Genomic DNA, 9,984 nt, shown 5'->3' on the forward strand with positions numbered 1-9,984 from the left:
GGCTCCTTGGCTGGGTTTGGAGCAGGGGCAGCTTCTCAGCTTCTTATAGGAGCCACTCCTGGGGCCCTTCCTCTGCTACCAAAAAATCTGCCAAACCAAACCAGCACATTTGTATATGAAATGGTTTGTATTTCAGGCTCCTAATTCCACTGAAGATTATTCAAGTCTGCTGAGTCCAGTACTGTGGTATCTGAAATTCTCTTAACTCATTGTCATTTTTTTCCCAAATCTGGTTTGATTTTTAAAGTTTAGAATTGACATGTAATTTGTTACCCCACCTTTGGAAGTCATCTCTGCCTGGAAAATATTTTAATTAAAAAAAGGAAAAAGAAAGAAATCTCCATTCACTGTCTACTGGAAAATGGCACTTTGCACCAATGGGCCCTGTGATGATTAGTGGCATGTGGCTTCCACATTGTCATTTGTCACCTGGCAGGATGGCAAGGCAGTCAGGCTGCCTGTCCAGCTCTTGGGCCTGACCATGGAAAAGCACAATCCCATTAGAGACATCAAGGAGGCAGAGGAATTGTGGCAAGACCCTCCTGTTGCCAAACGCCTCCCATGCTGCCCTCCCCGGCCAGCAGCTGGTATCGGACTGTGTTCAGGTCAGGCAACAGTGTTTTCTTGTCTCTGGGCTCACTGAACTGTTTGTGCAAGTGACAGCCCACGATGCTGTAAAGATTTCAACACCATATCAGAAACTGGAAGTCTGTCAGCTGGGGAGCGAAGTTTGCTCCACATCATGCTCTGGTGATCATGTCTTCCAAAGAAATTATATTACCATATTACTTTTGTCCCTTCTCCCCCACCAAATTTAATGAGACTATCAGTAAGCCCCTCCAAACCATTGTCTACTTCAGAAAACCAAGGAGAACTGTCTGGAAAGAGCAAAGGAAAAACATGCAGAGTTCTGATAAGAGGAGAATTCAGTTAATAACCCTTCAGGAAAATAAAAGCCACCTTTCTCAGCAGAAATAAAAGACTTTTAATAAGCCATTGGCTCGTCCTCTCTGCACTCAGCACAGGAGATAATTTTGATGGGCAAGGTGCCTGCAGACTAGACAGAAAAGTAAGGCCCTGAGCCTGTCCAGGCAAAACAGGCATCATCTTCCCCATCTGGCCACTCCTTTAAACAACAGTTAACTTCATTTAACTACATTGCCTCTTCCTGCAGCACGGGCCTCAAGTATGCAAAAACAATTGGTTTTTGCTTTACGGAGCCTTTTGTTGGGTTCATGCCCTTATTTTGAACCACAAAAAAAAAAGACTCCCGAGTAGAAGGATGCACGACATGAGACACTCCCTGCACTCCAGCCTGATGGCACTGCCAAGCTGGCCTTCATGCTCTTTCAAACCCCCGGGCTACGTGGTGGTTCAATGGTGCAATAAATCCAGCTCCAGACCTGCTGGGACATGCAAGGGTCAGCTGAGGCAAGGGCCTGGTGGCACGCTGCAGGCTGCACACCACGAGGTGCCACATGACCCTGGCTGGCAGGTGTCATGCTGGGCCACGTTATCAGGCCAGCTTCCATGGAAGCATAAATTCTCCTTCACTACCAGGTGAGCAACACGCACATGAGCGTGCGCTCAGCACGGACTTGATGTGCTGCACGCTGGTGGGCACAGTCCGTGTCCTGCAGTGTTACCATCTCAGAAGGAAGACAAGCAATGCAAAGAAGCTGGAGCTGGAGATAACCTTCCCTGCTGAGCAGGGATTTCTTACTGCCTGGTTCCTTTGCTGCTTCTTCCTCTCTCCGTTCTGATTTTCTGTGTGTGTTTCCCTGCTGCAGTGAAGCAGCACACAGGGGGCTGGCTGCTGCCAAGAAGGGTGGCTGTATTTCTTCAAGACCAGATCCAGCTATGGAGCTCAATCCATCAGCAGGGAGCAGAGCACAAGCAGGCTGGGGCAGCTGGTTTGCAAGGCTCTTTTTGTGGCAGACGCTGCTGTCAGCTGATCTCCAGAGAGGCAGTGAGCTTTCAAATTGCCTTTTCACACCACAATTTCCCCTATTAATGTGGGGTTATAATTTATCTTGCCATGTGATCACGGACAGGAGATTGGGGGAGGCAGATTTTACTGTGACCTACTTCCCTGAAACAGGATGGGAAGGAAGATTTTTGCTTTGGCTTAGGAAAAGAGCAGCATTCCCTGTCACAGCCAGTTTATGTGGGCTTATGTTTCATGCAGGGAAAGCAGAGGGTGGTTGTTTGAACAGGTAGACTTGTGCTGGTTCTCCCATCTGTTTTACCCCATTGCACAAACAGCTCCCCAAATCTGCCTACCAAAGCAAGCTGTGCCCTCACCAGCTCGTGCTGGACACAACCCCTGGCACAGCACTGCAAAATAATGACACTCAGACTGAGTCTCAGAAGTTATGCCAAGGACACAGGAGGAGAAGAGGTGGTTTCCTTGGCTGCTTTTATGCAACTGATGGACAAAAAAGGAGCCTCTTAACTATATGCATGTCTCAGAAATCGGCACCAGTAATCTGGAATCCTTGTTGGCAAGTAGTAGATGAGTTTTGGAGAGGGCAGAAGGACAGAAGCTTAATTTCTTGTGTAACAGCATTGAAGCATAACATTGATTTTAAAAGGGAGAGTAGAAATCTCCATCTCGCCTAAACAAAATAACCTTCAAATTTTATTCTTTTATATGTTAGCTAGTAAGTTCAAATCATTAAAATATTTTATTTTAGAAGCAAAAGGTTGCTCCCAGGACACAAGACATTCTTCCTTCTAATTTATAGGGTGATTACTCCAATTTCTGATTCTGAATTCTGTCTTCCCTTCAAGCAACTTAGTACAATTTGGAGCTCTTACACTTGGGCACAGAAACTGTGCCTCCAGCTGATGCCAAATTTTACCTTTCACAGACACAGGGCTCACTTCAGCTGACTCAATATAATCAAATTGATCTTCTCAATATTATGTATATATTGATTAATGAGTGAATGAAGCCATCAAATTCTGGTTCCCTGACCCCTCCACGGTACTGTTAGATTTTTAATCATATTCTACTTAGTTGCACGTAGGAGTTCATGTTGGTGTTTGCCTTGCTTGGGGACCTGCTTTGGAGTGGCTTATTTTGATTACTGTAGCGAGATGTAGTTACTTGCTTGTTTCTGACTAACACATTTTATGAATCTTCCCTGCTGTTAATAAACATAGCAGTTAATTATTGAGACATTTCATAAAAACGTTTTTGAGAGGAAGACAAATTTTATGTTCTGACTAAATAATTAAACATTATGCAAATGTTCACAACCCCAGCATTCTGGTTATGCAAAACAATACTTGGATGATGGCCTTGTTTGCACACTGTGTTAGTATTGTTGGGCTGTAATTAGCTGCAGATATGGTCTGACTGTGATTTAAAAATAAAAACAGGTTCTGATGAAACAGGATGAACAGGAGGATAAGACTGAGGGCCAGGCTGCAGCCATGCACTGTGTAGAAGGTGGGATGTTTTCTCCAAGAACCACCTACCATCCCAGTTGTGCTCCCTTGGGAATGAGACCAGCCCTGGGCTTACCCTCCTGCAGCTGGCAACATCATCTCTATGCAGAGGGAAGGACTAGGGCTGTGGGACAGACAGGAAGGAAAGCTATTGCTTCCCACACAAACCACGTCACCTGTGCCCAACATGATGATGGGCACAATATGAAGCTCTCCACCTTGTCCTTGCATTTTGCTCTCTGGTGGCCAGGGACAAAACCTGGCCCTTGATGGTTTTAGGGGTTAATTAGCCATAAACATGCTTGCCTTGAGATGAGTCGTCCTGAGACCTGACTTTGAAGCCATCAGGACACAGATGCCACAACTCTGTAAACCAGAGTGAAGTTGTAATCACTTAAAAAAACTAAGGACTCTGCACGTGTCAGCCTTGTAATTTGTTACAGCTCTGCTCCTCTCAGGGCAAGCACAGCAGTAAGAGTAGGCATGACATGCAATACGCTAGTGATACAGCTATTGCAGCTATCAAACTCATCATCACTGACATGCTACAGACTTCCAAAAGAGTTTATTAATTGCTCAGTGTGCTCCAGCTGCCAGCAGGACCTAACTGCTTTGATGGGTGACTTCTCCTGACCCCTGTCCCATTCACATTACCCACGTGTTTGCTGGGGGGAATTAGCATTTGCCCACGTGGTTGCACAGCACATGGGATCACGCTGGGAACTGTCATTCTGAAAAGTGATTTTTGGGAATAAAATACCAACGTACTGCTCTTAAACTGCTGGATTCCTTTTGTGTGCCAGGAGAGTAAGCTACATACAACTGAGAGGAGGCTGAATACCTACTTTGCATGTGGAGACAGGAATCCAAAGCTGCTTTTGAATGTGTGAAGAAAGGAATACATCACACTCACTTAAAAATGTATGTCCTTCTGTCCTTCCTGGGGGATGCAGCTGCCTGATAGTCACAAAGCTCTTACGTTATTTAATGTCATTTTTGTTGCCTGTTGGAACTGCAGCAGTGCCTAGTTTGCTGCTACTTCCACATCACTGCAGACACACAGGGAGTGCTCCTGTCTGACTATGGTTCATTTCTCTTTCTCCTAAAACCTTGGTCTAAAAAGTCCTAAGAGGTGGGTAATTGCACTCATTATTTCTCAATGCCTCGAAGAATGCACCTGTCCTATCTATACTTTTCATGCCATCTACCATCCTCCCACTGCTGCTTGGATAACGATGGGTTTGCTTTGTGGGGAGGAGATGGGATTCTAAATAGACACAAAGATAACGCTCAACTGAAAGTAACATCACTAAAGCCTTTAAGGCCATTCAGGATGACTTAATACAGCCTGGATCCCTGCTGTGCTAGGGCAAAGCATGACAACTTTTCATTACAGCAGAGCAACAGCTCTGCTGCTTTAAGTGGAGACTGGCTTCAATAATTATTTTCAGTGCTGCAGAGTTAACATGCCCACAGGAATTGTCTTGATGTTTGCCTTATCTCAAGGGGATACAAGTTAAGGTTAATGATGAGTACTTCAAGCAAAGGTAATTCAAGCAAAGGGGTCTAAAGATAGCATTCTTTTATTCTTCCTCTTTCCCCCCCCACCCCAAACGAGCAGCTGGCAGAATTACCTTGGCACATATGGGTTCAAATGGTTCAGCTCTTATCCTCCCTGGGCTGGATTTGAACCTGTTTATCCACAGCCCTGCTGTGGTGTGGAATGACATGCACAGTGAATATACTGCTCAGGGTACAGTTTATGATGGGGAGACCAAAACTGCCTTACCAATGATTCCAGAGGCACCTAGGATCTGTGCTTTTTACCCCTATCTGGCATGCTGTGGCTAGACATGGTTAGAAGGTCACAAGTTGCAAGGTAATGCTTTAAGGCACTCGTGAATCCATCTCTTTTACACTTCATCCCAGTGTGAGCTGGTTTAACAATTTCTGGTTGCTCTTCCCAATTTTTGTACAGGATTATGAAGGCAAAGCAGTCAGTGAAGACAGGGGAGCAGGACAGGATCAGGCAGGAGGTGTAGGGGCAGGGAGGGTACAAGAGCGAAGACTACGCCTCTTTGTCCGTTGAGGCAATGTTGACTCTAGTGTTGGTATGCCAGAGCTGATGACTGCAGTCAGTGCAAATTCTCACCCAACCATCATCTCGAGTGTAAGGTATCAAGTATTGGCTGGGATTAGACTGCCAAGAACACAGCTAGTGTTATTCATGGAGCAGCAGCCCACTCCATCTGTGTAAACAACCCCATCATCTATTAACTTGTTGCTACCAGCCCTTCTGTTCGTCTCTTGTTGGAAGAACGAATCTTCACCCCCTGCCCCACGCTGTCTCTAGTGGCAGAAAATGTGCCCCAACTTCATCCTTCACCTACTGCTCCCCCTCAGTGAAGAGAGATGGCAAGTTTGTGCAAGAAAGCACAGGAAGCTTTCCCCATGTTCCTTCACCTGCAGAGCTCCTGCCAGTGTGGCTCTTTGCAGGCTATTGGCCCCCATCAGAAACAGAGCATGAGGTGATGCAGCAGCAGTCACTTTGTTCCAGTTTGGTCTGAAAAGAGTGTCCAGATCTGCCCTTCAGTGGAAGAAAGAGACACCCACTGACCAGACATCTCCTGGGGGATGGGATGACAGTAGGAGGGAGTTACTCGCCCCAGAGCTGGGTTTTAGCCAACAGCCTGGTGCCTGGTTTTGACTGCATGTGGTCTTAACTAGGTGGATTGGACCATGTCCTGCACAACCCTGCTTTTCTGTGGGAAGGAGGATTGGTGATGAAGAGCCTGGGGGGGACAGACAAGAAGTGAAGTGAGGCAAATAAAGTGACGTGAAGACTAACATGCAGCCAGCCGAGCTTTGGCAGGCGAGCCCATGGCAGATTTCTGGAGCATGAAGTTTTAGTCTGTGTTTCTTGGCAGTTAGAAATTTAAATTTGCATTGTTTTTGCAGATTTTAGGTCAGGCTTTGCAAATCTCCGTGTCTTTGGAGGATATGCAAGGGTCTTAACTGCACATTGCCCAAGTGGGCATTTGGCCATTTTCTAGAAAATCTTTAGAGTTCATAACAATTCTGCACAAAACAAATTAAGAGTTACAGGGGAGTCACAGACTTTCTCAAAGTTCCATCTGCCAATAAGACAATGAGACAATAGAGACCCTTCCTTCTAAAATATCTCATGTATTGCTATGTTAGTTGACTTGGATTCTTTCCCTGTGCTGTCTGGACCTATATTTGTTTTTGCTATGGAAGACTATCTTCATAAACTTACATTAACTGAGGGCCTGACTCAGATTTCCCTTTAGCTGCAGCTTCCCTGCTGTTGGTGGAGCAACCACCAGATTACCCTAAGGTAAGTTAAAGGAGACATCTTCTCAGTGAGTTTTGCTTAAAATTAAGATATCTAATGCAAAAAAACTGTAGATTTCAACATTTTCCTGAAGAATTTTCTGTCATTTAAAATTAGGAGAAACTACCACCATACAGGCATGGGAACAGGCAATAAAAATAATTAATTCTTTATATTTTCTTTTGCTTGAACTACCTCTTCAATAGTAACTCTATCTGCCTGCTCTTTACCCAGGCCCTGGAACTCAGCTACCGTCACCAATATTGGCACAATATTAGCTTCATGGTTTCCAGGTTTATGTTTATGTAATAGTAGGAATTCATTTAAAAGCTTCTGCCTTCAGAAGGAGATGAACAAATGTAAATGTTCATCACCTCCGAGCATATGGCAGAGACATTTGTGGCTCAGATAGAACCTCTACAGGAGTGAAGTGATGGTGATGTGGGGGTGAGGGTAGAAAAACACGAGTTTGGAGATCAAGCTCTGTTTCTTCCTCCCCAGGAGACTTCTGCTGTAGGGGTGGCACGAAGGAGGCAGCCTGGGGCACAGACAGCTTGCAGGAGCAGCCAGCAGCCATTGCCAATCCTTACCTGAGACACATCGGGTGGATTTGTGCCCCTTTTTATCTTTAATGCTGACACGGGAATGCAGCAAAGGCCAAGCAGAAATACAGCTTCACTGACCAAGTTGCTCAGCTAGAGCACAGAAAAAGTAATTCAGTCATGAAGGGCTTAGGTTGAAAAAGGCAAAACTGGGGTGAAATGCAGGTAGAAGCACTGAAAGTCCCAAGGTGTGTGCTCTGTTAAAAAAAAAAAAAAAAGTTATTGGCAGGAATAAATCCCATTTCTGAGATAGGATTAAATTGTCACTCAGGAGACAGACAATTTTCAGATGGCCATTTCTCAGCTGAGGAACTGGCAAGACTTTAGCCACCACTGTCAAGCACCTCTACCTTTTCTGCATCTTTCCTAGTGCCTGGGAAAGCCAGAAGATGAGCATAGTGAAACGCAAGAACAGCACCACTGTTATGCTCCTGAATGAGTTGGGAAAAGTGCCTGGATAAAAGGAGCTCCAAACCTGATGAATGGCAACAACCACACAGCTCTGTAGAAGCTGGCAGCTCAGTTGTGCCAGGAGCAGTCTCTGCAGCTTACTCGAAGTTATGGCAGGCCTGGAGTGTCTTTTGCTACTTTGTCGCTGCTCTGACATCTAGACAGTACCTTAGCAATAAATTTCCCATCATGAAATCTTCCCTCTGTCAAAAGATGGCTATGCATTTCTCTCACGTGTTGATTTTTTCCCCTGCTGGTACAGAAGAGCAAGCACTTTGGCATTTTATTATTTTTTTTTTTTTCAGCAACCAAAGCTGGAACACTATGGCACTATGGATTTAAACTTCCCTTATTTTTGAAGCAATTTCTTTCCCCAAATCTCCCCCATGATGGTTGTTATGGCATTTGCACCTTAACATTTAACCACAAAGTGTTTGGAACTCCTTCATTTTCTTCCATTTTGAACTGACACTCCAGTCGAACAGTAGTGGCTGCAGGATGAAAGAATAACACAGCAGGAAGAAAGAATTTGTGAATTTGCTGGCATTAAATATTGTTCAGACCTAACAGGGAAGAAATCCCATTTCTGAGATAGGATTAAATTGTCACTCAGGAGACACAGACAATTTTCAGATGACCATTTTTCAGCCAAGGAACTGTTAAGACTTTTGCTGCCACTGCCAAGCACCTCTACTTCACCAGAAGCAAGAGACTATTCGGTGTATCAAGCCCAACAGCCCCAACTCCTTTTATCTGGCAGCTACAACTTCCTTTCCCAGGCACTCTTTAAAAACAAGCAGCAGAAAATGCCAAGAGGCACTTGATTATTGCTGTGAGAGGTCAGATGAGGGCAATCCTGAATTTTTTTTTACATATATATTTTTTTTTTTTCTCTCTTGAACTTTGCCTTCCTCCTCAGGAAACTAACTCCAAGGGAAGATGTCCAGGAACTGAGCAACAACCACATGGCACTTACTCTATTGTTTGGGGAAGTTAATAGTTAATTGGATGCTGCCAAGGTCCAGCTGCTAAACTGGACCTTCCTAATGCAAATGTTAGGAAAGAACAAAAGGTAGGAAGGGTCAAATAGACCTCGTGAAATAAGTGTCATTAAACTCATCTGGTAACAGTGTTTTCTTCAGCAGACGGAGCTCTCCTGACAAAAGGACTTTCATATGAAAATGGATCAACCAGGTCGTTTTTTTTTCCAGCACGGAAATGCAAAAATTAATATCCCTAAGCAACACTAACCCATTAGAGGCAAACAATGAGCACAGCAAGGTGGTTGTCATGTTTTTAGCTTGCTAGGATCTCTACAGACAATTCTGCCATAGACACGTGCGTATCTGTGAGGATGCCCACACACTAATTTTTGTTTGAAAGTTATTGCACTGAATTTGCTTTTCAATTAAAAAATCCACTTCATAAAAGGGAGAACTGAAGCACACATTTACATAATAAATCCTCACCACTCGGTGAATAAAAACCACAGAACAGCCTGGGTGTCAAGACCCTGCAAACTTCTCCTGAGCTCGTTTTTTTTTTCACTCTTCCCAAGTTGCCACCAGCCCCTTTTGCAAGCTCTGGGAAAGCCAGCAAGACCCATTGAGGGCTGCTGTGCAGGGTCTTGAATGTGCTAAAAAAATGCTGTAATGTGAAAAAAAAACCCCACAACAACAAAAAAAGAAGAAGGAAAAAAAAAAAAAAAGGAGACTTGTTAAATGTCACTCTTCAGACAGAATAACGATTGTTGCACAGTTTATAAAGTTCTAGTGGGAAACTATCCCACTGTATCTAGCATAGGAGCCTTAACTGAGGGTTAAAGCGTGTACTGTAGACTAAGTTAGGTGGAATTAAGAGAAGGATTGAACACTGCCAACCAGTCAGCACTACACGGCCTGGCTTCTGCAAGGCAGATAGGGCTCTACCCTAAACTCGAGGGCACCGTTTGTTGTCAGTGAGCGCCTTCAGACCTGCAAATACACATTAAACTCCCGGAAGGCATGAAGCGGCCCACGGAAAGCAGCGGGTAACTCACAGAGCCCAAAAGAACGAGCCCACGGAGCGGAGCAGCCGCCGCCCGTTCCCTCAGCAGCCGCACCAGGCGGGGCCCACAGCCCG

The sequence above is a fragment of the Chaetura pelagica genome, unplaced genomic scaffold (genome assembly GCF_000747805.2).
Source record: "Chaetura pelagica isolate M959 unplaced genomic scaffold, ChaPel_1.0 scaffold120, whole genome shotgun sequence".
In the NCBI taxonomy this organism is placed as follows: domain Eukaryota; kingdom Metazoa; phylum Chordata; class Aves; order Apodiformes; family Apodidae; genus Chaetura; species Chaetura pelagica.